The sequence below is a fragment of the Tenrec ecaudatus genome, unplaced genomic scaffold (assembly GCF_050624435.1).
Source record: "Tenrec ecaudatus isolate mTenEca1 unplaced genomic scaffold, mTenEca1.hap1 Scaffold_532, whole genome shotgun sequence".
In the NCBI taxonomy this organism is placed as follows: Eukaryota; Metazoa; Chordata; class Mammalia; order Afrosoricida; family Tenrecidae; genus Tenrec; species Tenrec ecaudatus.
The window spans coordinates 1028766-1056376 of NW_027459447.1; positions in this window are offsets into that span (position 1 = coordinate 1028766).

Below are 27611 nucleotides of genomic sequence, written 5' to 3' on the forward strand. Positions count from 1 at the left end.
GAACGAAGTTCAAAAAAGTTGAGAATGAAGGAAGCTTGGAGACAAGAAACAAGAAGATGTGGGGGAAGTGATGGTACATTGTGGGAATTGCTATCAATGACATGAAACAAAATGTGTATGCGTTGCTCAATGGACAGCTGGGCTGCTCTTTAACCTTCACCCAAATCACAATAAAAATGTTTTGAATCAAAGAAAACTTCATGGTTCACTTCTATTCTGACACACACGGGGTGATGAGGAAATAGCGTCAACCGGGTTTGCTGTGGTCCAACCACCAGACATGTGCTTATGGGAGAAAGGCATGCTGACGCTGGCAATACCGAGCAGGACCAAGATGGTTTTATTTGCCTGCATCATGAAGATGGTAGCCCTGGTGGTGAGATGATTCAGAGCTCAAGTGCTAACCAAGAAGCCACCCAGTTTAAACTCACCCAGCCCTACTGAAGGAAATTTCCCTCCTCAAAGGTGTTGTTGGTTGTTATGTGCAATTGAGGCGATTCTGACTCCCTGTGACGGGAAGGAAAGGCACACTGTGCTATAGTGTAAGGGTTTTCAGCGGCTACTTCCTCTGAAGTGGGCAGTGGAACCCTTCTTTGTATTCTGTTCATAGCCTGGAAGTTTCCCTGACACCTCTTCACTTGAGGTAACCCTGCTGGCATTTGAAATACCAGTCACGTGGCTTCCAGCATCACAGTAACACACAACTCACCACAGCACCACAAATGGAGAGACAACAACAGGATAGGAGTCTTCATGGGAGCAGGCAGTCATGTCTTCACTCTCTCAATGGGGATCAGTGAGTTCAAACTGCCAGTCTCTCTGTTACAGCCGCACATGCAACCACTGTGCTGCTAGGTACATTTCCTTAAAATTCTGCCTAGAAAAATCTGTGGAACAGTTGTTCTCTGTCACAGAGGGTCACTGTGAGCCAGGATGGGCTCTTAGACACACAAATGCAACACCATGAAGTCACCTTACTCTGTCCTGCTCTTATTTAACTCTATTCTTTTCTGAGCTATCTTTTCCATATATTCAGAAGAGACTAGCACTGAGCAGTGTAATTCCACCAAGGCCAGGAAGGAGGTCAAAGAGTCACAAAGGACTATCTCTTTGCTCTCATGCCACTGCACTAAGGAGGCTTGGGTGGCAGCTGGAAGCTGCACATTTCACTCCCTGTCCCTACACTCCTGGCTGAGTCTCCTCAGAGTGAGACTGCCCCTTTACCCAGATCACTGCATTGGCTGTCTTGCTCTGAAAAGAGAATTCGCACATGTGAGTCTGACTGGGTGACAGATGGGAATCTTAATGCTGCTCTTTGGAATATGAAAGGCCTCGGATCAGAGTGCTGCAGGGGAGTGATGTCTGCAGAAGACCTGCTGGTCTCCCAGTTAGAAAGAAGCCTTCCCCTTTGCCTCAGAGGTGCGTTCACTGTGGGTGGCAAGTCAGATCCTTGGGCTGGCACTCTCAGTAAACAGATCATATGGGCACCTTGAGAAGCGCTTGCTCACTGACCCAGCTCCCCAAGGATGTAAATATACCAACCAGGATGACTAAGGACACCAGTGCCAAGAATGATCACATTCTTTGCATGTGTACAAATGAGGTGGGCAGCCACCTTCGCTGATGGTGGCTGCACAGTGAGTGTCTGGAATCACACCTGGCTAGGTGGACCATTGAAAGAGTTGGTGACATGATAATAAGGAGTACACCCCCTTGCCAGTAAAGCTGATGAAATGGCATTTGAGGAAGCAGGGGCAGCCGGGTCACCAGCATGAAGTCAGCGAGAATGTTGCTTGTGCCTCCTTTGTTCACTAGTGGCTGCTGTCATCTGTGTAGTGAGGACACCATGGCTACTGCCAGAATTCTCCACGGTCCCTGGTTTCACTCTCAAGTCGCTGGGTTCATCACTACCACTGCCATCGAGTCGATTCTGACTCACAGCAACCCGAAAGGACAGAGTAGAACTGCGGCTGGTGGGTCTGGGGGGCTGTGGATCATTATGAGAGCATTTCTATCTCGCAGTAGCTAAAGGGTCCAAAATGCTGACCTTATGGTTAGCAGCCCAACATAACCCACTTGGTCATGAACCCTTGCCAGCTGATTCAGGGAGTCCATTCCCAAGTGCATATCTAAAAGAATGAAAGACGAGTACCCAGATGGATGCTGCACTAATCACTATGGGCAAAAGGTAAACAATAAGCCAACAATACCCATCAGTAGAAGAATAGAGAAAATGTGATCTACACAGAGTGGGATATACATATAGTCTGCCACAAGAAAACTAAGGCCTTTGATTCGGACAGACTCTGTAACACAGGTGAACGCAAGACATGAAGTGAAAGACGCCAAACACCAAATGCCATGTATTATGAGTCCATTTAGAGCAAATATGCTGGACAGGTAAATCCCGTAGAGCCATAGAGTAGATTGGTGGTTTCCCAGGGTGGGGTGGGAGGGGCAATGGGGAATGACTGCTTAATGGCTGCAGGGTCTATGAAAATGTTCAGGAACTGGATGGTGGGAAGCTTTCACAGTGTGCTTAAAACTACTCTTAAAAAGGGGAGAGAAAGAATCTGCAGAAATCACAGTTCTGATTGACTCACATGAATGCGGTCACCAAGAATTGGAATCCACTAGAATTGGAATGGCAGCTAGACTATTGTTTCCTTGGGAGGTGCCTCCAGGAAGGAACAGTAGAGAAGGGTAATACTGATAGAGCAAAGGGAAGGGGCCGATAAAGAAATGTCTTTGAGTAGGTTCCCAGAGACAGTATAAATCCTCTTGTAGTTGTCCCACCCAAAGGCTGAGGGAACTGGAGTGTGGCTCCACCTATCCCCATGTGTCATTGGTTACAGTGGCATTAGGTCCTGGAGGATGTCAACTCCCCTGTCTGCTCAATGACTGTTCCCTGTGTGGGGAGTTACATGTGCTTCCTGTGAGACCATTGGCATTTATGGGAGTGGTGGGTGCCAAGTGCTAATACATGGGCACATTAGCAGCTGCTACAGCAAGTGTTGTACATTTTTAGCTGCTTGAGTGACAGGTGGGCCCTACCTCCTGCCTATATTCAGTAGTAGGGTGTTCGGATGGGGGCATCCGAAAAATAATAAGGCCCTATTCTTTGAAAATAGACATTATTATTATTTTAATCTGTCCCAACCCCCTTTCTTATCTGGCCCTGTGAACTACCACACTGGCTGAAACATCAGTTCTCTGGGGAAGACACCACATTTCAATACGGTCACAAGGCTGTTTTCATTGGCCCAGTGGAGACACTCACAGAAGATGGGTCAACTAGACGCTTTTTCTGGAGCATTTCCAAACAAAAAACGAAAAAGAAAGTCCCGCTTTTGCAAGTGGCCTGGCATCTAAGAAGCATAATTCAGAAGCACATGTCCCGCCATGTGGATTAGGCGGTCTATGTTGCGAGATTACAGCATGTGCCCTGAGAGACAGACACAAAGAACACAGGAACATGCCAGTGGTGGTCAGGAACCGTCAACAGAGCCAGCTGTCCTCTTGTTCTCCCCACCTTTCCATTTTCCTAGGATTCTCTCTTCCAAGTATTGGTCTCTTTGCCTGTTTACAACCAAATGACCCCCAAATAAGATCCAGATCATAGAAATAGAAGGAGGAAGTTGGATGGAGACTGCAGTTCATACTCCCCGGAAGCCATTCAGACTCCCTGGAAGAAGGAGACACTGTGATGGAATTAGCTCTGGATTCCTGACATTTATTGAGGAATGCGCAGGGAATAAGCACCTGTGGGGGGAATCAAGGAAGGGCACAAGAGGGAAATCTCAACAGAGGTCTCAGCCCTGCCTATGGAGAGTGTCATAGTCAGTGTTCCCTAGAGAAACCAAACCAGTTATATAGCTGTAACTGGAGATATCGATATATCCACCAGGGCTCCTATGGTTAACCACTGCACCGGCCACTCATTGCCATCAAGGTGGACTCAAAGTGACTGTGTAAAACAGTATAGAACTGACCTTTTGGGCGTTGGAGACTGTAACTCTTCAGGAGATTACGAAGCTTCATCTTTCCCTCAAGGAGCCCTTGGTGTTTTCAAACTGATGTCCTTGCTGTTGGATGCCCAATGGGCCACCCACTACGACACCAGAGACCCAGAGAGTGAGGCTTATTTCTAGGAATTGACTCACATAGGGGAATGGCAAGTTCCAAATTCATAGGTCAGGCAACAGCCTAAAGAGCTCTGTAGATGTTCATCCTAAAATCCATAGGTTAGGTGATGGGAAAAGACAAGAATAAGAATGGTCAGAACACACCCTAGGGTGCGCTGAAGGCCTTTGGCTGATAGGTTTACCCCTTCCCACATTATGGAAGTTATTCTATTTTGCTTGAGACCAACACCTTCATAAGAGCAAATAGATGAGGTGAACAAGCGGCCATCTAGCTCAGAAGCAATAAAGCCCACCTGGAAGAAGCACACCAGCCGGTGCGATCATGAGGTGCCAAAGGGACCAGGTATAAGGCATCATGCAAAAAAAAAAAAAGGAATATATATATCTCTGTGTGTGTATATGGATATATATACCATAGAGAATGAAGGGGGAAGTGCAGAGTGGGGACCAGAGGCCCAAATGTCGACCACTGGAGATCCCCTCATAGAGGGCTTTAGGAGAGGAGATGGGTCAGTCAGGGTGCGATGTAGTACTAATGAAGAACACAGCTTTCCCCCAGATCCTGGATGCTTCCTCTCCCCAACTACCAGGATCCAAATTCTACCTTACAGGACTGGATAGGACAGAGGCTGTACACTGGTGAATATGGGAGCTGGAGGCACAGGGAATCCAGGGTGGATGATACCTTCAGGACCAGGGGTGTGAGGGGTGATACTGGGAGAGTAGAGGGTGAGTGGGTTGGAAAGGGGGAACTGATTACAAGGATCCACATGTGACCTCCTCCCTGGGAGATGGACGGCAGAGAAGGGGGGAAGGGAGACACCTGAAAGGGCAAGAGATGACAAAATAACAATCTGTGGATTATCAAGAGCTCATGAGGGAGGGGGAGCAGGGAGGGAAGGGACAAAAAAAGAGGACCTGATGCGGAGGGCTTAAGTGGAGATCAAATGCTTTGAGAGTGATTAGGGCAAAGAATGTACAGATGTGCTTTATAAAATTGATGTATGTATATGTATGGATTGTGATAAGAGTTGTATGAGCCCCTAATAAAATGTTTAAAAAACAAGAGCAAATAGATGAATGCTTGTTTGACCAAAAAACTGGGCACCATAGCCTCGCCACATTGATATGCAAAAGGACCCATCACAGGGAGCTCTGTAACTGGGACCTGGCCAAGTGGTGACCAGTAGCCTGGGACTTTGTAGCCTAATACGTTGCAGCGAATTGCTTACTAGTTCTCCTCTAGCTATAGTCTTTGTAACTCCTACCAATGACAGGGTGGAACTATGCCACCGAGGGAAGTAGATAGCATGCTAATAATATCAGTAAAGTGCATGGCATCCTCGAAGAGGTGAGACCATTCAAATAAGACCTGTAGACCCCTAATGTGGGGATTGGTCGGTATGGTCATCCTGGGTGAGTTAACTCAGAAACAGAAAGTGGAGTTTCAAGAGCACCGAGAAAGACGAGACAGCAGTGGAGTGTGCTCTTTGGACCCAGTATCATTACTCTGAGCACCACCTCTGTCCAGGAGCCAGAGATCCCTGACACTGGATGCATCAGGAGACACTGAAAAACAGTGGCAGATAAATAGCTCATGGAAGCAGAGGCAGCAGCACCAAGACCCCAGAACAGGGAGCTCGCCAGCACACAGAATGAGAAAGCTGAGTGTCTTTGGGCCAAGGCTTCCAGACAAAGCGTGCTGCCTCAACGCACTTATCAGCAGAGCTGAAAGAACTTTGCACACGGTCCCAAGCAGAGCAGAGGTCAAGGTGCTGCAGGGCAGAGGCCAAGGACCATAAAAAGTTCTGCCTCTGGACACCACTGGGAAGAGACTGTCCTGACTGAAGAACTATATCCCCAGTCATTTCTGATCCTGAATTGTCACCTGCTAGGTCCCCAATTAACCCCAGAAACATAAGTATTGTTTGCGAGTTCTGTGTGGCCATTGCCACTTAAGGATTATCAAACCCAGCAGAGAAGAAGAGAGTGTCATGGTAGGGATGGTTGGTGTCAGAAACTGTGAAAAGAAACGAGGGTGGAGGCATTTTGATCTCTGTCTCATAGGAATCAGCCTTGGGCTGTTTATCTTGATTTTCCTCCATTGCCTTTTGTGAAGTTACAGGGGGGTCAAATGCCTCCACTATGCCATTTATACCCCTACATTGACAAGTCGTTGGATGAAGGTTAGTTTGGGGAAGGAGCAGACCTTGGATGAGCTCTCATCAGCTGAGGCAATCCTGATAGGGGCCAGACAGCTGGGACCTTTTCTATCAGTGGCTCTCTCAGCAGCTGGGGAAATCATTCTCTTGGCCCTGAGAGGAATCTGGGTGACACACTCATCTATGACAATACCCTGAAGAACAAGCTCCCACAAAAACCTGGCTGAGAACTCTCGCCTAGAACACAGGAGTGCATGCCTAGCTAATAATAGCCATTTACTGAAGGCCCTATGATTGGAACTGTGCCTCATTTACAGATGGAAAACTAGAGGAAGGGATTTAAGGTGGCTAAGTTAATAAGTGACAGAGACAAGATTCAAATACAAGTTTGAAGCTGGTACTGTTAGCCTTTTTTCCAGGGCTGGGTTTTAGATTATGCAAATGAGACACTTGTCAGGCACACAAGGTAAAGAGGCCTTCCCTCTCCAGTGTGACTTTCCCCATAAGTCTGAATCATGGGCCTGGTGTGTCTTATTTGCCTTCCTTGAGTCTCAGAACCTGGTCTAGTCTGATTTGCTATTTGGAGGAATAAGCCAGAATGCTCAAGTACTCTGAGTCAAGACCCATTCTCCACTGGAATTGTTCAGTGGGACTTACCAGCATCTTCCTTCATGTTTCACTTTTCTAGAAACCTCCATGGAGGACTAGCTCTCATGAAGAGAGCTTCAAAAAGCTCATGGCAAAATTCCATTATTTTTTCGTATCATTTTTCCACACGCTTTTGGAAGCTCCCTCTTCATCCCTTTCCACAGTCTTACTCAAGGAAAGAGACTGTTGCTGGTTGATGTCAGATGCCCCTGAGTCTGTTTTCTACTCAGAATGCTCTCCACAAACTCTATCAACAAATGACGTAGAGTCAAACGTGCTGTGTGTCTTTAAGTTGATGTCAGCTCATAGTGACCCTACAGGACAGAGTAGAACTGCCCCCAAAGGTGTCCTAGGCTGAGATCGTTATGGGACCAGCTCGTCAGGTCTTTTCCCCTTTAGAGCCCATGGGTAGGTTCAAACTACCAACCTTTTGTTTAGCCACCCAGTCCTTAGCCATTGTACCACCAGGGCTCTTTAAAACAGGGATTAGGTTGATTAATTGTATAATCTCCAGGCACATTAGAAAGCTGCTTCCCAGAACACCCTTCCCCAGATTGTTGATTAAGACGGGCATTTGGGGACTCATTTCTTTCTCATTTGTGTAAGTGCACTCTATGAGAGGGGTTTCCCTTCATAGATAGGTGATCACATACTATTTTTCCAAATTGAACCACTCTTGGTGGTATAATGGGTTAAGAGTTGGGCTGCTGCTAATGGCAAAGTTAATGGTTCAAACCCACCAGCTACTCCTTGGGAGAAAGATGAGGGTTTTCTGCTCCCGTAAAGATGTGCAGTTCTGAAAATCAGCAGAGCCAGTCTATTGTGCCATATATGAGGTCAACCCCATGGCAGTGGATTTGGTTTTGGTTTGGGTCTGTGGGGGAAGTCCTTAAGTCATTCTTTAGTCACATGGAGGAGTCCCTGGGTGGTGCAGTTGGTTAACATACTGGGCTACTAACTCATAGGTTGGAGCTTCAAGCCCAGCCAGAAGTGTCTCTGAAGAAAGGCCTGGTGCTGCATTTCAAACAACAACAACAAAATCAGTTATAGAAAAAAAAACAACAGAATGTCGTTCTACTCTGGCCCAAAGGAGTCCCTATGAATCAGAGTTAACTTCATGGCAACTGGCATGGGTTTGGTCCATGGGAAAAAAGAACCCTTCATAATTGCCTCCATGCCCAATAGTTCCTTTCCTGTATCACTAGACCACCCCAGCACCCTCAGTAACTTGCCTTATAATTGCCATGGGTCCGTCTCTCTTCCCAATGGGCCAGGCTGTGATGCAGCCGCTGCCGACACAGAGGGATTGTGCAGTCCCTGCATGATCTACAGTCCTCATGACATATATCTTGAATGAAGATTAAGTGATCCACTCTAGAGCTTAGCTCAGGTGAATCCACTACCTCAGCTGGAACCTAAGTGGTGCCAGACCAATATCTGTTTTGAAAAGATAAAGGGCATTCCTAATCTTTGTGGAGAAACAGAGAGGATTTAGTGAATTGTTTCTGCAGTTGAGGCTACAGATGATCTGTTGACATGGTCTAAAAGGTTGTAGGTGGTTTAATGTCTCTCGATACCATCAATTTTGCATTTTGTCCTGACTTAGCAAATTGGTTGGGATTTCGGCTTACTGCCAAGGACCTTCAGAAAGAATGTGGTTGCAGGAGCAAGTTTAAGAAAGGAAGGAGCTTTGAAGCAGCCCTCACTGAGTGCCAATCCAAAACTCTGTAACCCAGCACCTCAGAGGGCTTGACCTGGGATGGACTATGGCAGCAGCACCATGAGCCACTTCCTCCAGTGGCCCTGACTGAAGGCTCAGAACCTGCCTCTGATTGGCAGCTGAGAGATACTAGGACCGTCACCTGCCACATCGCCTGTATTTCTCCTGGCAGTAAGAAATCCACAAAGTACACTGAGTTCGGGCAATCTTTCCAGCCTACAAGCAGTTGTTGCTTATCTCTGTTAGCTTTGTGCAGGGGAACAATCAGGCTTTGAAATTGAAAGACTTGCATGTGACTCATGAGGTTAAGAGCCCAACGCATAACCACTATATTACCAGGGTTCGTTCCTCTTGAAGGATAGGTAAGCAACAAAAGGACCATTTCTCTTAAAACCTCTGATCTAGAGTGGCACACAACTCCTTCCACTTTTATTCTATTGGCCAAGCCCTTCGCTGGCAGGGCAGGGAAGTTTACTCTTTCCTTGGATGACTAGGAAGTGAGTGAAATTTTGTCATCTCATACAAAGGGAAAAGGGAAACATGCTCTATGATCAAATAAGTTAAAAAAAAAAGTCAAAATATTCATAGAATCTGCCGAGTGTGGCAAAAGCATGAGCACTCCCATTGTAGAAGAAACACTGCTCTCAGAAACCACACTGTGCCTGGCAAGGGAGGCTGGGAGGATTTATGCTTGCTCACTTTGGCCAAGTCATTAAGCAAGGCTGATCAGTAGAAAAGGAAATCGGGTTTGGTGCAGGGATGTGTCATTGGATATGCAGGCGATTCTCCTTGAGATGTATTGGCCCACAACTTTGGACTCACATACAGCAGTGACCATGAAGATGGCATCGGACCTGGCAACATTTCATTTTCGTATATAGAAAGTTGACACAAGCATCTAAAGGTGGTGTAGTGGTCTACACATTGTGTCCCTAACCTTAAACTCAGCAGTTCGAAAACAGCAGCACTCAGTGAGGGAAAGATGAGGCTTTCTACTCCTGTCATGAGTTACAGGCTCAGAAACTCATGGGGGCAATTCTCTCCTGTCCTACAAGGTCGCTATGCATCATCAGTGACTCGATGGCAGGGAGATTAAGTTGATATTACCTATTTTAGAAAACGGTTCTGGTTATTCAATTAAGTAAGGCAGGTGCAGCCCTGTCACACAGGGTTTGTTTAGATAGCACAGTAGTGTCCACTCACTCATTAGTTCAATGTGTCTGGAACCCCAATGTGTATTTCCACATGGGACAAGTCAGGTTGAAGACACTGGGGATTCGTGCTTTGTTGAGCAAGCCCTGGAAATGCAAGAGTTCTAAAAAGAGATCAAAGTTCCTGTTTTTATAACTCTCTCTCTCTCACACACACACACACACACACACACACACACACACACACACACGGAGAAAGTGGTGAACTTCACAGAACGTAGTGGGGACTTCACAGAAAGGGGGTTTGATAGCCGTGAACAGGGTTTGGGATGGGTCTTGTTCTATCCATTTGAAAGTCTCTAGGCTAAACAGAAATGTCCTGGTGGTATAGTAGGTTCGGTGTTGGCCTGCTAACCACAAGGTCAGCAGTTCTGAATCCACCAGTTCCTCCATGGAAAAAAGATGAGGCTTTCTATTTGAGTAAAGAATTATAGTCTCAGAGACTCATTGGGGCATGTTTATTCTTCCCTATAGGGGCGCTGCCAGTCAGAATGAACTCAGTACAGTATGCAAGTAACAAGCTGTGCTAATACCATTCCAGAGAGACAGTGGTGTTCCAGGGACATTGGTTTTGCCTGGCCCCTGACCCTGAGGAAGCATGAGGTCTTCAGGTCCTCTCCTGCTGCTCTTCTTTACCATCCTCCCATATCCTCCTCTGCACTCCCAAGTGGTGGGCATGATTTATAAACACAGAAATCCATTTACTCCTTTGAAAAAGTGGTTTACTTCACCCCAAAATTCGGAGAACTGTGTCGTCTCCCTTTCAAAGTAAATTATACAATGAACATACAATATTGATTGCAGGCATGTGGATTCTTAATCCTCAAGTTCCCATGAAACCCTGCTTTCCATGGCAAATCAGCCCGCCATTTCAGCACACCAGTATTGCCAGGAGAAAGGAGCCTCAGCAGCCACCACTGCTCCGCAGCCTCCTTTTCACGGTCACGCGAGGATGTCAGAGTGCCCCACACCTCGTGCACTTGACTCAGTGCTTGCTTGCAGGGGTTGCATTTCGTTAGAGCCCAACAACTTCCGATCATTGGCAAATTCCCTCAACCAAAGGTGGGCAGTGGCCTCATAATGTCACCAGTCATTAACCACCAGCAGGGTTGCGTTATGCTCGTCAGTGCCGTCATGTGCAAGGGGAAAGACAATTCCCACAGGCTGCCCGCTGTGTTTGGGGAGGGAATGCCAAGTGGGGAAGCTGGGGGTCCTCACCCCAGCAGCCACAGTTCCTGGCTCCAGGCCCTGCCCCAGGCTGTGCCAGGACGAAGAGCCTGGACTCTCAGAGACTCCATAGCTCGATTTCCACTCAGGTTGTGTTGTGCTGATCATTCCTTCCCTAGGCTGCCACCCATCTGTCAGTTTGTCATCATGTTGTCATTTGTCTATAGCTGTGATTGCTGTAAGCGGTGTCACCAGCTACAATTATAACCAGAACAAGCCACTCTGGACACGCTTCACCAGAGCATCCAAGCTAGGACACACTGGGAAGAAAGACCTGATGATGTACTACTGAAAATGAGTCCATGGAACCCTATGGATCAAAAGAGAATACCGTCCAAACAAGTACTGGAAGAGGAGCACCCTAGGTGGGAATACACTCACACGATTCAGTGGGAGGACTCCCTGGGTAGTGTTTGACTAGCACCCAGGAGGTCGGCAGTTAAATCCCACCCAGAATCCAAGAGGTGCCTAAGGAAGGTAGGCCTGAATATCTGCTTCCAAAAGGTCATAGCCTTAAAAACCCTATGGAACAGTTCTACTCTGAAATGCATGGGGGTCGCTATGAGTCAAAATGGACCGAAAAGCAGCTAATAACAACAACACTGTATAAAGAACAACACTGCAAGTCCTTAGGACAAAATACACAGCAGGCACAATAGCCTCGACCCCACAGGATAGGGCAACTTATTTTCCTTTGTACCAGAGACCGGAACTGTACAACGGAATGAAACCCTGCCTGCTCTTGTGTCATCACCACAGTCGTTGGTCCATGTTGAGCCCATTGCTGTAGCCACTGTGGACATCCATCTTATCAAGGGTCTTCTTCCCTCTTGCTGCCCCTGTACTTTAACAAGCATTATGTCCTTTCTTAAGAACCAGTCTCTCCTGATAGCATGTCCAATGGATGTGAGATGAAGACTTGCCATCCTCACTTCTAAGGGGCATTCTGGCCGTGCTTTCTCCAAGAGGGATTTGCTTGTTCTTCTGACAGCCCAGACGACTTTCGGTATTGTTTGCACATCATTCACATGCATTGATTCTTCTTCAGTTTTCCTTACTCACTGTCCAGCTCTCACATGCAATTGACCATTGAAACTACTTACCTTGAATTCAGAGCTTAGGGTACACTACCCAAAGCCACATACCTTGTGAGCGGCTGAAACAAGTCTGCTGCCAGGATCTGTCCAATTTATTTTATTGAAACATCATACTCAAAAGGTGCTTTAGGCAAACATATTTTGTCTTTTGACTACATGTCCCAATAATATAACCAGGCTCAGACGCTCACATTGTAATGATTCAGCTATATGTCTGAGAGGTAAAAAGACCGCCAACCATATAACTGATGGGAGAATAGGTACTGACTGTCACCTGCAATGCCATTCCTTCAATAAATATTTATTGAGTGTTATTTAAATGACAACATTTTGCAAAGCTTTAAGAAGACCCAGATGTAGAGAACACAGTCCCTGCTCACAGGAGACTCACAGATACTGCATCAGGGCATTCAGATCAGGGACACCACAGATAGATGCTGAAAGAAAAATCATAAAAAAAAAATAGAAACCACGCACGGAATCCAGGACAGATAAAGTCCTCAGGAACAGCAATGGGAGTAGCGATACTGTGGTAGCTTTTTAATCTCCCATCATCTTACATAGGGCTGGAGTCCAGACTGTCACTCAGGCCATAGCCAGTGAGGTCTCAATGTGGGCATCGCCTTCTCTTGAGGATTCTGGCAACTCCTGTATTCTTTCCTGGGGGTGAGAGACACCCATGACTTGATATTCCTGCTGACAAGATACATGGATCTACATTGACGGCAGCCAGAGCCTTGAACGGGGAGGAGTCATGTGGAGACCCATGCCACTTTCCACCTCCACTGGGTCCATAAGACATTCCACCGACTGCCCTGTGATCTTCCAGCACTTGGTGTCATTGCATGTGTTGCATAAGTCTGAAAAAAATTTACACACTGTTGTTGGATATATGGGTTAATTTCGTACTTATGGACGTGGTCTGGACTGGGCTGGGATGTTTTCTTAATATACAATTATTCTTCTATATAAAGCTTTTTTAAGACACATGAGTGTTTATGAATGTGCTTCTCTAGTCAACTCGAACTGACTCAGATACCATGAGGGCACAGGGTGGCTGTGTAGGGAAGGGGAGGAAAAGGGAACTGATAACAATGGAACACACACACACACACACACACACAACTTAGGGGCCAAATAACAGAAATATGGGTAAAGGGACACAGAAGACGGTGTGTATAAAGATATTAATTTATATATAATTTAGTAAGGGTGTGAGGGTTGAGGAAAGAGGGAAAAAACAGGAGCTGATATCAAAGGGGTCAAGTAGAATGATAGTGTTTAGAAAATGATGGTGGCAGCATATGTACAAACTCGCTTGATCTAATTGATTTATGGATTGTTATATTATCTGTCAGAGCCCCCATTAAAATGTGTTCTTTTTTCGATAACAACATAAACTCACTGCCATGGAGTCAATTTTGACTCAGTATAGAACACCCCCTGTGGTTTCCTCACTTGCTATTCTTTAAGGAAACAGAAAGCCTTTTCTTTCCCCTGCAGAGTGGCTGGTGGTTTCAACTATTGACTTTGAGGTTAGCAGGCACCATAGCACCATGATTCCTAAGGATGCTGGTAGAAAGGGAGAACCTTGTGGAACATAATTTAAAATTCTTTAATTATCTGGACTTACTTAACTGGAAGAGTCCCAGAGACTATGACCCTGAGTTACTCTTCAAACCTTGAATTGAAACTGTCCCCTGAAGTCATCTTTAAACTAAATAACAATTTAGCTCTTAAAGGATTTCATCCTTGAGTATTGCAGTCTTTAAAAAATCAGCACAAAACTAAATGGGCTACAGATAAGTCAAAATATATGTGAGAGGGTTGTGGCAGAGAGATTAAGTAAAAAGAAAGGAAACACCTAGAATAGAAAGAACAAGAATGTTAATTCAATATGAAGAGTGTGACCAATGTCACTGAACATTGTGTCCAGAAAGGGTTGAAATGGAACAGATTTTGCTTTGTATGTTTTCACATAACAAAATTAAATACTAGTAGAAAAAGAGAGAGACTCGCATCTGTTTGAGGCAGACTACCAAATACTGGGTTATATATAATGCTAAGTATTGAAATATTATCCCATTTTCATATGGCAAGTATGGAAAGCCAAGGATGGAGTGAGGCATTCACAGGTGAGATGGCATTTGAATGATCCAGGAATATGGCTAAAGAAGATGCTCATTCCCGAGTGTTTCCACTGGGTTCGCAAACACATCAGCAAATGAATGTCAAATAACGCGTCTCACCCTCTAACTCAGAGCTGTGCAACCGAACTCTCTTCTATGATGAAAAAGTTCCAGAGCAGTTATTCTCAACCTGTGGGTCGCGACCCCCTTGGGGGGGGTCGAACAATGCTTTCACAGGGGTCATCCGATTCATCACAGTAGCAATATTATAGTTATGAAGTAGCAACAAAAATAATTTTATAGTTGGGGGGAGCACCACACATGAGGAACTATATGAAAGTGTCACAACATTAGGAAGGTTGAGAACCACTGTTCTAAAGGCATGACATCCAATCTGGTAGCTACTACATTTTATGAGGAAAGACCAGTCCATGGAAAGGGACATCATGCTCGGTAAAACTGAAGGTCCACAAGAAAAGAGACTGACCATCAAGGAGATGGGCTGACACCATGGCTGCAACAATGGACTCCAACCTAACAACCATGGTGAGATTTGGCACAAGATCAGGCAGTGTCCTCAAAGTAACATCCTTGATCTTCAATCTTTTTAAGAGATCTGTTGTAGCACATTTAGCCAATGCAACGTGTCGTTTGATGTCTTGACTGATGCTTCCTTGAGCATTGATCTGGCTTAGGGTTTAAAAATTCCCCTTGGCTTCTCAATCATACAGGAGGCCCACACAGTGATCATCTTTCCCCATTACACAGAGTGTCATGCCCCACTCACATTGGTCTCCTTGCTGTACCAGGAAGAAGCTTGGAGAACCCAATCACAAGGCCTTTTGCACTGACTGTCTCCTACCTGGAACACTTTCCCTACCGCCAGATGGCCACTCCTGTGTCTTCCTGCCTTATTCAAGTACTGCACTGTCAATGAGATCTTCCTTGGCTGTGATGCACTACTTGCCCCAAGTTTCCCATCCAGCGCATTTTAGTGAGAAAAATCTCACTGCTACCTGCAGGGGGGGAGCCTCGGCACTGGCATCTCAGAAAATGGAGCATAATCAGAACAGAAATGTGACCCTACCTCTCATGCTAAAAGGCTGCTAACTGCAAGATCTAAACCACCACACAACCAGCCACTTCTCAGGAGAAAGGCTAAAAGTTAGTCTCAGAAACCTACAGTGGAAGTTCTACCCTGCCTTATATTGTCATTATGAATCAGTATCAACTCTATGGCAGTAAATTTGCATTTGAGGGGGGGCGCGTTCTAAGGAGCTCTGGGTCACATACCCTGATCAATCCAACTGGCAGCTGCATCAGCTGGCTAAGGCTTCAAAAGACTGAGTAGGTAACCCAGAGCTCATTGCTGTTGGCAGAAACTTGTGGGGGTTCAGAAGGACTTGAGGTGATGGTGTCCTTCTCAGTGGCCTCAGATAATCTTCTCCCCGGTCTGGGCATCAGCACCTTCTTTGCAAAATGGGATGATTGCATTAGAGAACCACTAAACTCCTATATACCTGAGCAACCAGGAAGCAATTGTGAATCCTGGAGAGGAGCAAAGACTATGCTGGTGGCTCTGGAAATCTTGGGAAGCCTGGATCCGATGTGGCTGGAACTGTCCACTGCGAGGCACCAAGAATCCCGAGAACTGTAGTTCAGGTCTCCCCCTTGCCTGTGTACCATGGAAGATTTAATAAATGTTCTCCTCATGCTACGTTTAGGATCCTTGCTGGCAAAGTGGCAAAATCCCTTCACAGTGACCTGTTAACTGCAGGGTTGGCAGTTCAAACGCACCTGCTGCATTCCTGTAGAAAGGGCAGTTTCAACTCACACAAAGAATAGTTTCAGAAATCCACAAGGACAGTTGTATCCTGTAACTATGGGTCAGAACTGGCACAATAGCAGTGCGTGAGTGAGCTTTAAACTACATTTGGGACTGGGGTCTATTTTGAATTCCCCTACCTGTCCATTGGGTGTCATGGGAAGAATGTAGATAGGAGAAAAAAGGGTAGGAGGCAGTGAGGGAGGAGGGTAGAATGTACTGGAGTAACACATTCTGGCAGAAAATTGTGTGTATGTGTGTGTGTGCGTGTTCTACTGTAATTCACACAGATTATGGGTGGGGGAGGGAACTGAAAAAGTACATATCCATGAAAAAGAAAAATTTTTTTCATTGGTGATTTTCCTTTTGTTGAGCTAAGGGATGGAGAATGTACTGCATGGGCGTGACCAGCCACTGGACCGGTGTGCTGTTAACACACCCTCCTGCCTTTGCATGCTGGGGGCCTCTCTGTAAACAGAAGTGACTTGTGACTTCTGATTTCCTGGGGCTCTAAAGAGAACCCGAGAATAGAAGTTCTAAATCGTGAACAAAGGAGAGACAAAGGGTTAATGACAGGACAGAATTTTGAAGTTTCATTGGATGAACACAGCGCCAGCATCCAACAAGCATGCCAAAGTCTGAACTCTGCCCGGAAGTAATGAATGAGCACTGCCTTTAGCCCGTGTCCTCACTCTCCCCGTCTCCTGCACTCCAAGCCAGCCTCACTAAGAGTAGTCAAAGGTGACATGGTGGTCCTTTCATCTCTCTCTGACCCCTCACGCTGCCTTCACCTCTATCCAAGTTGCTTCATCCTTCCCCCTTCTCCCTGATCTTCCTCGTGGAAAGATCTAATTCATACTAACTGGTAAAAGTCAGTTAGCACACAAGAAGGAAGACATCTCCTTCCTCAGTCTATGCTGCAGAAAAGGAAACTCGGGCTTGAGCTCATTTGCCCAACTGTCAAAGGTCCCATCACGGGCAGGGCCATGATGTGAAAATTCAAGCAAGCAGCCCCAGAGCCAGAGCTCCCAACCCTCATCCACTGCAGTTCAAGTTCATGGGGTGAAGTGGTGAAAAGCTAACCAGAAACTGAGAGTCAATGTAGATACCCAAGGCTTACTTGCCAGGGCACTCACTCACTGCCATTGAGTCAATGCTGACTCATAACAACCCTATAGGACAGGGTAGAATTCCCCTGTGAGTTACTGAGGATGTATCTCTTTATAGGAATAGAAAGCCCCATCTCTCCCTTGTGGAGTGGCTAGTGGTTTTAAACTGTTGCACAAAGCATAACCATGACACCATCAGGACTCCAAAACATGCCAGGGCAATCAATGGTTCTGTGAGATCTCTCAGGATAGAGATATACCTTGCTCATTGGCTACACACGAGAAAGCATTCACCTCCAAGCCTAGTTTGTGATCCAAGTGAGTTTTATGAGAATTAGAAGAAGTTTCAGGTTTATAAAGGCACCTGCAGGGCTCTTCAGAAATGTGCATCTCCTTAGAAGCTTTCCTGAAAGTCACGAGGTTTGATCTGTGCTCCTGCCTTTTAAATCACTCCCAGAGGTGGGGCGTGCTGGTGAACCTGGTTGAACTCATTGGCTGAACTGAATTCACCTGGCCTTGTTGGGCCAATTCAGGTGCAGAACACAGCCAGGTGTACCTCCCCTTCCTGGCTGGGAACCTGAGCCTTTGAGTATGCGCAGTGTACCACTCGTTCATGGGACAAAGGCTCAGACTGCTGACCATGCGTAATGGATGCCTCAGTCCCTAAGCTAAACTACCTAGCAGTTCCAAAACCCCACTGCTGTGTAGTGTTCATGAACTTTGGCAGGAACACATCCTTACCACGAAGAATCCTGGTGGCCCAATGGCTAAGCACTTGGGCTTTAGACCGCGGTCAGTAGCAATGCATGAGAAAAAGGTCTTGCCATTGTAAACATTCCACCCCACTGCCATCAAACGCAAAGGACCTCTGGTGACATGGCGGGCTACTCACAGAGCTACTAAATGCAAAGTCAACAGTTCTAACCCACCAGCTTCACTGTGGGAGAAAGATGAAGCTATCTATTCCTATAGAGACATAATATCTCAGAAACCTATAGGGAAAATTCTACCCTGCCATGGACTACTAAACGAACAACCTAATCTGTCTTGGAAGAAGTCAGGCCAGAGTGCCCTTGACAGCATATATGGCAAGATTTTGCCTCCCAAATATGTTGGACATATTGCCTGGAGAAGGACATCCTGCTTGGTAAAGTGGAGGGGCAGCACAAAAGAGGAAGGCCCTCAACGAGCTGGATTGACACCGTGGCTGCATCAATGAACTCAGGCAGAGAACAAATGTGATGATGGTGCAGGACCTGGAAGTGTTTGGTTCTGTTGTGCATAGGGTCACTTTGGGTCAGAAACCACTCAATGGCACCCGACAGCAACAACAACAAGTATATAAGATCACCATGAGTTGGAATCAACTCGACAGAAAGTGGGCTTTGGGTCTGTCATGGAACCAACCCTGGCTCATAGCGACCAAATCATGGGATTCTGAGGCTGTAAATCTTCATGGGAGCAGAGGGCCTCATCTGTCTCCTGCGGAGCAGCTGGTAGGTGTGAACCCCTGACTTTGCAGTTGACAGTCTAACACTTCCCTTAAAGTACCCCCCGGGGCTCCTTTGGTAACGATGACAGACTAGGAAACCCAATGGGGACATTTCTACTCTGTCACATGAAGGCATCCTGTGCAGAATGGGCTCAACGGGAACTAACACCAACCCCACCACTTTTAACACCATCCCAACCTTACAGACTGTGCTAGGCTCTTGAAGGAATTGACTTTTTGCACTCCCACTGAGCGAGCTATGAGCATGCATGCATGCCAATACGTAACTTCCGGTCCTGAACTAGGGATCAGCTGCACATGTAAGGATGTGCTTCTAATGTGGAAGGAAGTAAAGAGAGGGGATCTGGAAGCAGGAAAAGCCAGGAAGCAGGAGTCACTTAGGCAGACCCCTTTCCTAAACCAGCTTAATTAGCATATCACAGATCCTGGCTCAGAGGTGATGTTCAAAGAAGAATTGTTGACTGAATACACAAGGGAAGGAACAGAATAAGTGAACACAGAAATGTGCTAATGATCAAATTGACTCACAGTTCCCATCCTGCTCTTCCTCTTCCAGGTTCTTCTCTAGTTGCTAATGGTATTTGCTCGACCTCTCACAAGCACAAAAGGAGCCCTGGTGGCCTAGCGGTTAGGCAGTGGGCTGCTAACCACCAAACTAGCAGTTCTAAATTAGCAGGCATTCTGAAGGAGAACAACAAGCCGTCTGCTCCTTTAAAGAATTACAGTCTTGGGAATGCACAGTGGTAGCTCTACCCTGGCCCATAGGGCTGCTCTGAGTCTGACTCGACTGGACAGCAGTGAGTATGGGTTTGGTTTGGTTTTCACAGGTACCCCGATCCGTTGGTGGTCTTGGTAAATTGCACAAGCTGGTTCAGTGGACCTTGTGTAGGGCTTGAGAATTTGCACTTCTAACAAGCTCCTGATGTTGCTAGTCTGTGAACATATTTGGGGTGGCAAGGCTCTGGACTCCCGGGGTCTTCCTGGTGGCTGCTGTCACAGCGCAAGTTCCCAAGAGTGCACCGCTACTCATTTCTTTGGAATGATTTGGACTGAGTTTTCCCAGCCATTTCATCAAGGTTTTTGGCTATTTGTTCCATGACACTGAAAAGTTTGGACCTGACATACGCAGCTCAGGCTGTATTATCTATCTTCTCTGCCCTCTTGGATTGGAGATGGATCTCCTATGAATCGATGAGGGTAAGAAGGGTTGGGTGTCCCCGGGTAATGTGAACAGTTAGCACGCTCAACCACTGCTGATTAAAAGGTTTGCGGTTCAAATCCAAGGCCCCTCAGAAGAAAGGCCTGCTGATTGACTTCTGAACGACCAGCCTTTGAAAGCTCTGTGGGGTCCCGTGGTGCTGACCCACACGGCGTCACCGTGAGTTGGAATGGACTCCTCAGAAACGGGTTTAGTAAGCAGCACAAAGAGGAAACTCCTTGGTGAACTGGAGGACACGGTAGCTGAAACCATGGGCTCCAACATACTACCTCTGAGGCTGGCAAAGGACCGGGCAGTGCTGCCTTGTGTTGCAAAGAAGGTCCCTGTGACGTCAGAATGACTGGACAGCACTAACAACAACAAAGGATGTCAGGGCCCTTCACTTCCCCAGACCACTGACCAGGTTCAAAGACCCGCATGCGAGTATAGTTTCACAGTTAGACGTGTTTAGAAAAAATAATGTTTGCAAAAGTAAAATCTTGGTTTACATTTTACAGAGCATGCACAATGAGTAGAACTCTTAAGGTCCACCGGAACCTGTTTAGGGTCCCCTCCACTTGCTCACCACCGATAAGTCGATTCTGACTCATATTGATCCTACAGGAGAGGTTAAAATTTCCCCTGTGGGTATTTCAGAAACTGTAGCTCCTTATGGGAATAGAAAGCCTCCTCTTTCTCTGCAGCTGGTGGGTTCAAACTGCCAACCTTGTCTTTAGCAGCTCAGGACTGACTTGTATCTCTATGAAACCAAAATCTACCTCACTGCCAGGGAGGTGATGCTGACTCATAGTGACCCTGTGAGGCAGAGTAGATCTGTCCCTGTGAGTTTCTGAGACTGTAACTCTTTATAGGAGTAGACAGACTCTTCTTCCCACGGAGTGGCTGGTGGTTTCAAAGTGCTGACTTTGGTGTTAGCAGCCCAACATGCAAACACTATGCCACCAAAGCTCCTTTTGTACTCCTATAAGTAGATAAATATTTCTCTTATATCTGTGTTTCAACCAAAGGCATGGCTATAAAGGAAAAAAGGCCATGAGTGTCAAGAATGATTTGAAAATGTGGAGTTCTTTTGGGAAAGGATATATATATATATATATATATATATATATACACTTGTGTATATAAATAGAATTCTGACGGCGGCAAGAGTGGTCAGGAGTTGGACTGTTAATCTCAAGGTCAGCAGTTTGAATGACCAACCGCTCCTCTGGAGAAAGAGGAGATTTTCTACTCCTCTAAAGAATAACAGTCTCAGAAACCCACGGGGGCCATTTTACTCAGTCCCATGGGCCTGTGAGTTGGAATGGACTTGATGGCAGTGAGGGCATGTAAATATGCAAACACCCACCTCGGACTTAGGATTTGACCTGCTCCCTCAGCCCTGTGAGCATCTGCATCCGAAGCCATGGACTTGGCCTTCTGTGAAGAACCCATTAGTGCACCGCCACAAAGAGAATGAGTTTCCTCTGTGTCAGTCCATTACCCTGCCAACGTTCAGGATGGAGCCAACACCCTTGGTTTCCCAGAGAAATTGGCTCAACATCCCCCTAATGTGGTTGCATGACATAGGCCACTCATGCAATGCACTGCATGTGCTCTATTTAATGCACTATCACCAACAAGTCTACATGGGTGGTAACTCTGAAAACCTTGCCCAAACAGCTGGCTTCACCAAAGTATATGGAACCATGTGGAGTCGTCGACCAGTTCGACTCTGCACTGGCTGTACGTTGGCATTGCCAAGGGGGCTTTCTCACTGACCGTGACCTGAATCCTGCTTCCACTAAGCCTTGCTTCATTGGTCTGGGATGGGGCCAGGCCAATGGGAGGCTTGAAAGCTCCTAAGGGATTCCAAAGTATGACCAAGGGTGAACAGTACTGTTTTTGGCCATCACATCCGGGAAGGCCCTTGGGACTTTGCCACTCAAAGTATGATAGGTCAAGGAAACAGCAACATCAGCATTAGCTTCTCCCATGCTAATGCCATCGAGTTGATGCTGACTCATATAGACCCTACAGGACAGGGCAGAACTGCCCTTGTGGGTTTCCCAGACTGTCACTCTTGCCCGGAGTCTACAGCCTCATATTTCTCCCAAGGAGTGGCTGGTGGTTTAGGACTACTCTCCTTGTGGTTAACAGCCCAAGAGTACCAGGGCCTCTAGAACTGCTGGATCCTAGACCCCACCCTGAACCCACAAAATCAGAATCTGCCCCCCAGCCCGATTTCCAGGAACCTGGGTAAGTGCATGCATGTGAAAGTTTAAGAAATACTTCCTTAGAAACCATTACTTTCCAGAACAAACTCCTCCTGCCAGAGGTGCAGAAATGGAAGCCCATTAGGCCATGCTCGCCTAGAAGCAATTTGAGGTCTCAGTGCTCCTATATCCTGGCTGTCATCCAGATTTCCTTATTCTCACCTGGACTGTTGTCACTGCAGCAGGTATTGGTGAGTCCTCAGCACGAACAGCCCCAAATTCGGTCTAGAGACACAGCTCCCATTTCAGAGTAGTACAATCCACAGTTTCCTGTAGAGTTTCTGGCTTTTACTGGCTTGGGGTAGGGTCTAGTGGGAAACGCATCTTAGCAAGAGCCATTATGTATCCTGGATGTGCACAATGAGTTTGTCTTGAGGCATATTTATGTCTGATGTTGTTATGTATTCTCTTTCTATCCCATGCAACCTTATTTTTTTTGAAAATTTATATTTGCTTTTAATTACCCAGACATATAAGTGATTTATAGCTAGGTCTGATCGATTGGAATCAGATGACCACGCCTGGATTAACCATGGGTCCTGGTGACCATTAGGCACTTCTTTCCATGAATGATATTTTCACCTGAGTGAATGCATTCACGACTTTTCTTCTCTTAAGATAAATAAGCAGGTGGGTATCATTTTGCTCTGCTGGCACTTCCTTGTGCTGTTTGAAGTTCACCCAGCAATTTTTAAAAAGAGAAACATATTACAACTGTCACACACTTTATAATTCATGTGGAAAAATTTGGGGGAGAGCTAAATAGAGGTGACCCGTGGTGCAGTCTTACTTACTGCTTGTTAGAAGGTACTGAAATCTTATATACATAAACACTAGAAACCAGGAGAGAGGAAATGGTGGTTCCATGGCAGAATTCTCACTAGCCATGCAGGAAATTTGGGTTTGATTCTTGGCCAGTGCGCCTCCTGTTACAGCTACCACCTAACTGCTAGTGGAGGCTGGCATATTGCTATGATGCTGAACAGATTTTAGCGATGTTTTCTGCCTACAGACAGACTAGGAGGAAAGGCCTGGTGAACTCCTTCAAGCCATCAGCCACTGAAAACCCCCCAGCTGACAAGGGGTCAAATCTACAACCCATTGAAGGAATGGGGTAGGACCAGTGGGCATTGAGTTCTGTAGCGCATGGAGTCCGCATGAGTCAGCTGGCTGACTTGAAGGCAATTGTCCACAGCACTCTCTAGGAAGGCAGTGGTTGGAGCACATAGGCGTCCTTCATGTGGCCCCATGATCATCAGGCCTTAAGTCATGCAACCAACTCTGGGAAATGAGAGATGCCCGGGGTACCAGGAATATTTGAAAGACCTGGTGTAAATTGGTTCAGCCCAGGGGAGTTCTGGAAACCACCGAGGTAAGCTTCCTGCTGAAACCACTAACTTAGCTCCAGTGCGAGTGGATGGGTGTCTGCACATGTACCCAGCCACCATTAGTGCGTTTGTTGTTGTTGTTGTTGTTGCCGTTCACGTCCGTAGAGTCGATGCCGATTCACAGTGACCCTATATGACAGGGTAGAATTCCCCCTGTGACTTTCTGACACTGTGACTCTTTACAGGAGTAAAAAAGCCTCATCTTTCTCTTGAGGAGTGGCTGGTGGTTTTGAATGGTTGATCTTGCCATTAGTCCATTGCGTAACCAGGTGCTGTCAATTTGGTTCCAATTCATGGCCACTCTATGTACAGCAGAACAAAACAACACGCTGCCCTGCACATTTCTCACAGCCATTCCTACATTTGAGCCACTGTGTCAACTCATCTTGTGGAGGTTTGTCCTCCTTTTGTCTTGACCAAGCATGCTGTCCAACTCCAGGGACTGGTCCCTCCTGATAACACCCAAAGTACATGAAGCCAAATGTCACCATCCTCGCTTCTAAGAATCAATCTGGCTGTAGTTCTTTCAACATGGATTTGTTTGTTCTCCTAGAAGTTCCTTGGTGTATTCAATATTCCTCACCAGGACCATATTTCAAATGCATCAATTCTTCTCATGGGACTTCCTTATGCATTTTCCAGCTTCCACATGAAAATAATCATGCCTTGGGATAGGATACTCCTGAGTTTTTAAGGTGACAAAGTCACCTTGGTTCAAAAAAAATGTTTAAAAGGCCTTTTGCAGCAAATTCACTGAAAGCAATTTATCCAGTGATTTCTTTACAGATATTTCTATGAGCGTTGGTTGTGGATGGGTCCAAGTAAGATGAAATGCTTCATCATTTAAATCTTTTCTCTGTTTATCATGTTGCTTATTGGTTCAGTGGTGAGAATTCTTGTTCTTTTAACCTCGAGTTGTAATCCATACTGAAGACTATCATCTTTGAACTTCATCAGTAAGTGCTTCAACTCCTCTTCCCTTGCAGCAAGCAAGGCTGGTCGCCTGCATATTTCAGGCTGTTCTCAAATCTTCCTGCAATCCTGAAGTCTCCAATTCAGCCATTCAAAACTCAAAACAGCTCAATGCCATGGAAGTCAAGTCAATTCTGACTCGAGGAACCCTGTAGGCCAGGAAAGAACCTCCCGGAAGGTTTCCAAGGCTGTAATCTTTGTGGCAGCACATGGTCACATCCTTCTCACTCGGGATAGCTGGTGAATTCCAAGTGTTGCTCTTTCGGTTAACAGTGAAGTGCTTAAACATTGCCCTACCTGGATTCCAAGTGTGAGCTAGCAGCCACAATTTTCTTCTGAGACCAAAGGGGTTGTTAGCTGTGAATTCTCGACCAAGGGTGGTCCAGCAGACCTGCTCAGTATTCGCCCAGGTGCAAAATCCATCAAGAGGATGCATTGTCATTATTTTTAATCACATAACACACCCAGGTGTAGCAGCAACCCAGCTTTGTAATATCACCCTGGTTTTGATAAATATGTACCATTCCTTGATAACGCTTCCAAATCCTTTAATATCCTGCAGCTCAGTCCCTGATGTCTGGCTGTAACAAAAGGTGTGAAGGGAGACCATATGTCAATAAACTCTCCCCGTCTGCCACAACTCAGCGCATAATCAGCTCCACGGTAAAATGCATGGTAAGTCAGTTATGCGCTGGCGGGGAGGGCAAGGGGCCCCTTTCAGGTTTGTCTTCTGATGAAGTTGACCAAAATGACTTCTTATTTCAGCCTATTAGGAGAGTGAGAGTTGCCCCCCCTCCCTCGCCATTTTTCTTTTCCCTTTTTGTCCCTTTCCCCTTGGAGGGACAGCCTGCTCTGCTATTCTGAAAGGGTTGTCTGTTTTATGCTGCGCTCTCCACTCCATTAAATCACCTTTCCTCACATTAAATACAGGTCTTCAGGGTGGTCAGAGAGCTTTGCTGTGAGGGATAATGATATAATTAGGATGACATGCATGAAAAATCATTTTTCAGCTCAATCCCAGGCAGACCACGGGGAAGCATGAAATGGGAAGGGGGAGAGGTGTACCTCACTTTAGACAAGAGCCAGGCTTCTGAGGGGGCCAGTCTCGACCTGGAAGGCTGCTGAGGGCTTCTTTACCTCACTCACTCATTCACTCATTCATTCAACCAGCTTGCTACTTACTTATTAAATGCCAGACCTTGGGGCTCTCTCACTGAACAAAAGAGACAAAAATCCCCCTTCTGTCAAGAAGCTTCCATAAACAGAGGCATTCAAACACTTCCTAGAGAATGTGTTTAAAGTCCAATTTACACAAAAGCAGAAGAAGAGACTGATGCGAGGGGTTTCACACACACACATGTTCATATATGACTCCCATTGCAGCGACAAAGTGTAGGACTCTTCCAGGAGACACTCTTCATTGGAGTTAAATTGCTCCCCCCAACCCCCTGAGCTCTCTCTCTCTCTCTTTTTTTTCTTTCTTTCTGAGAGCAATTTCCCTTGGAAGGGATTAGCTGTTATCACTCTCTAGCACCTTAGTGTGAACTTATTTATTGGCTCCTTTTCCTGCCTAGATAGGAGGGGCCTCCAGGGCTGCTAAAAGCCAGAAAAATCCCAAAAAAGGCAGCAGCAAGAGAGGCAGGGGACAATTGGCGCCAGTGTTTCTCATTTGAGTGGGGGGGGGCATTTGTTAAAGATGCAGATTACACACGCATACAGCACACACACACTTCCCTGCCGCCCCACCCAATATGGCCCTACTAAATAAGGATCCTACCCCACCATCTGTCCGGGAGCCCCTGAACTGGCCCTTCCCATGAAACAAGCCAGGGCCATTGAAAGTGACTCTTTAGGCAAAAGACCAGTGACTTAGGTTTTCCAAACCACGATAAAGCCCATTTGTTAAGCACTTGCATATTAACCAAAAGGTTGATGCTTCAAACCCACTCACAGGTTACTAGGAAAGCAGGCCTGGTGATCTGTTTCTGAAAGGGCACAGTCTTGAAAAGGATCTCTGGTAACATATTGTCCTGCTAGCCATAAGGTCAGCAGTTCAATACTACCAGCTGCTCTGAGAGAGAAAGCTGAAGCTTTCTACTGTACAGATGTATAGTCTCAGAAACCTACCAGGGCAAGTATACTCTGCTGCCATGAGTCAGAATTGACTCAATGGCAGCAAGTGAGTGGATGGGCAGGGATTGATTGGGCACCAACTAACACTAAGAGCAACTATTTTGGGTGGCAGTGACATTCTTCTGCTTTATCTAGAATCTGAACTCTCAGCGTCATTAACAATGGAGGCAACAGACAAATAATTATAAACTACAGAAGGGTAAAGAAAAGCTAAAGAAGTTACTTCTGTTTGGGGTTTAGTTGTGTGCTTTTTTTAGCAGAAAATATGAACTATGAAGGAGCAGGGATTTGCTGGACTTAAATATGAACTGTAAGATCTCTCTCCGGGCTAGAGTTACATCTCAGTTCTTGGCTCTGCATGAGAAAGAATTTACGCCAAAGCCTGGCTCGTGATCCAAGTGAGTTTAATGAAAGTTAAAAGAAGTTTCAGGTTTTACGCGCCACCCCTAGGATTGCTCCCCACCATGCAGCCTGGCAGAGACTGCTCGAGGTCACGCAAAGATCTCTCTCCTAAGTTTTCCTCCAAAGAAAGACCTGTCTCATGTTCTTTCTAAAGTTCTCTCCCCAGTTCCTGTCCCCAGTTTTTCCTTTCTCCCCCTCGCTCCTGCCTTTTCAAGGATTCCCGGGGGGAGGCATGGTGAATGACCCCAGGTCGATCCCATTGGCTGAATTGCAATCACCTGGCCCAGGTGGGCTGATCCAGGTTTAACGCCCATCCGTACCCACCAGCGGGAAAACCTAGGCTTTTGTTCTATGCCTGGTTCTCCTGGGCATGCGTCAATGGACATCTCATTCCTGCCTATCTGCCTAACAAAACCTATTTTTCAACCCCAAGTCTTTCTTGCCAAAAAATATTGT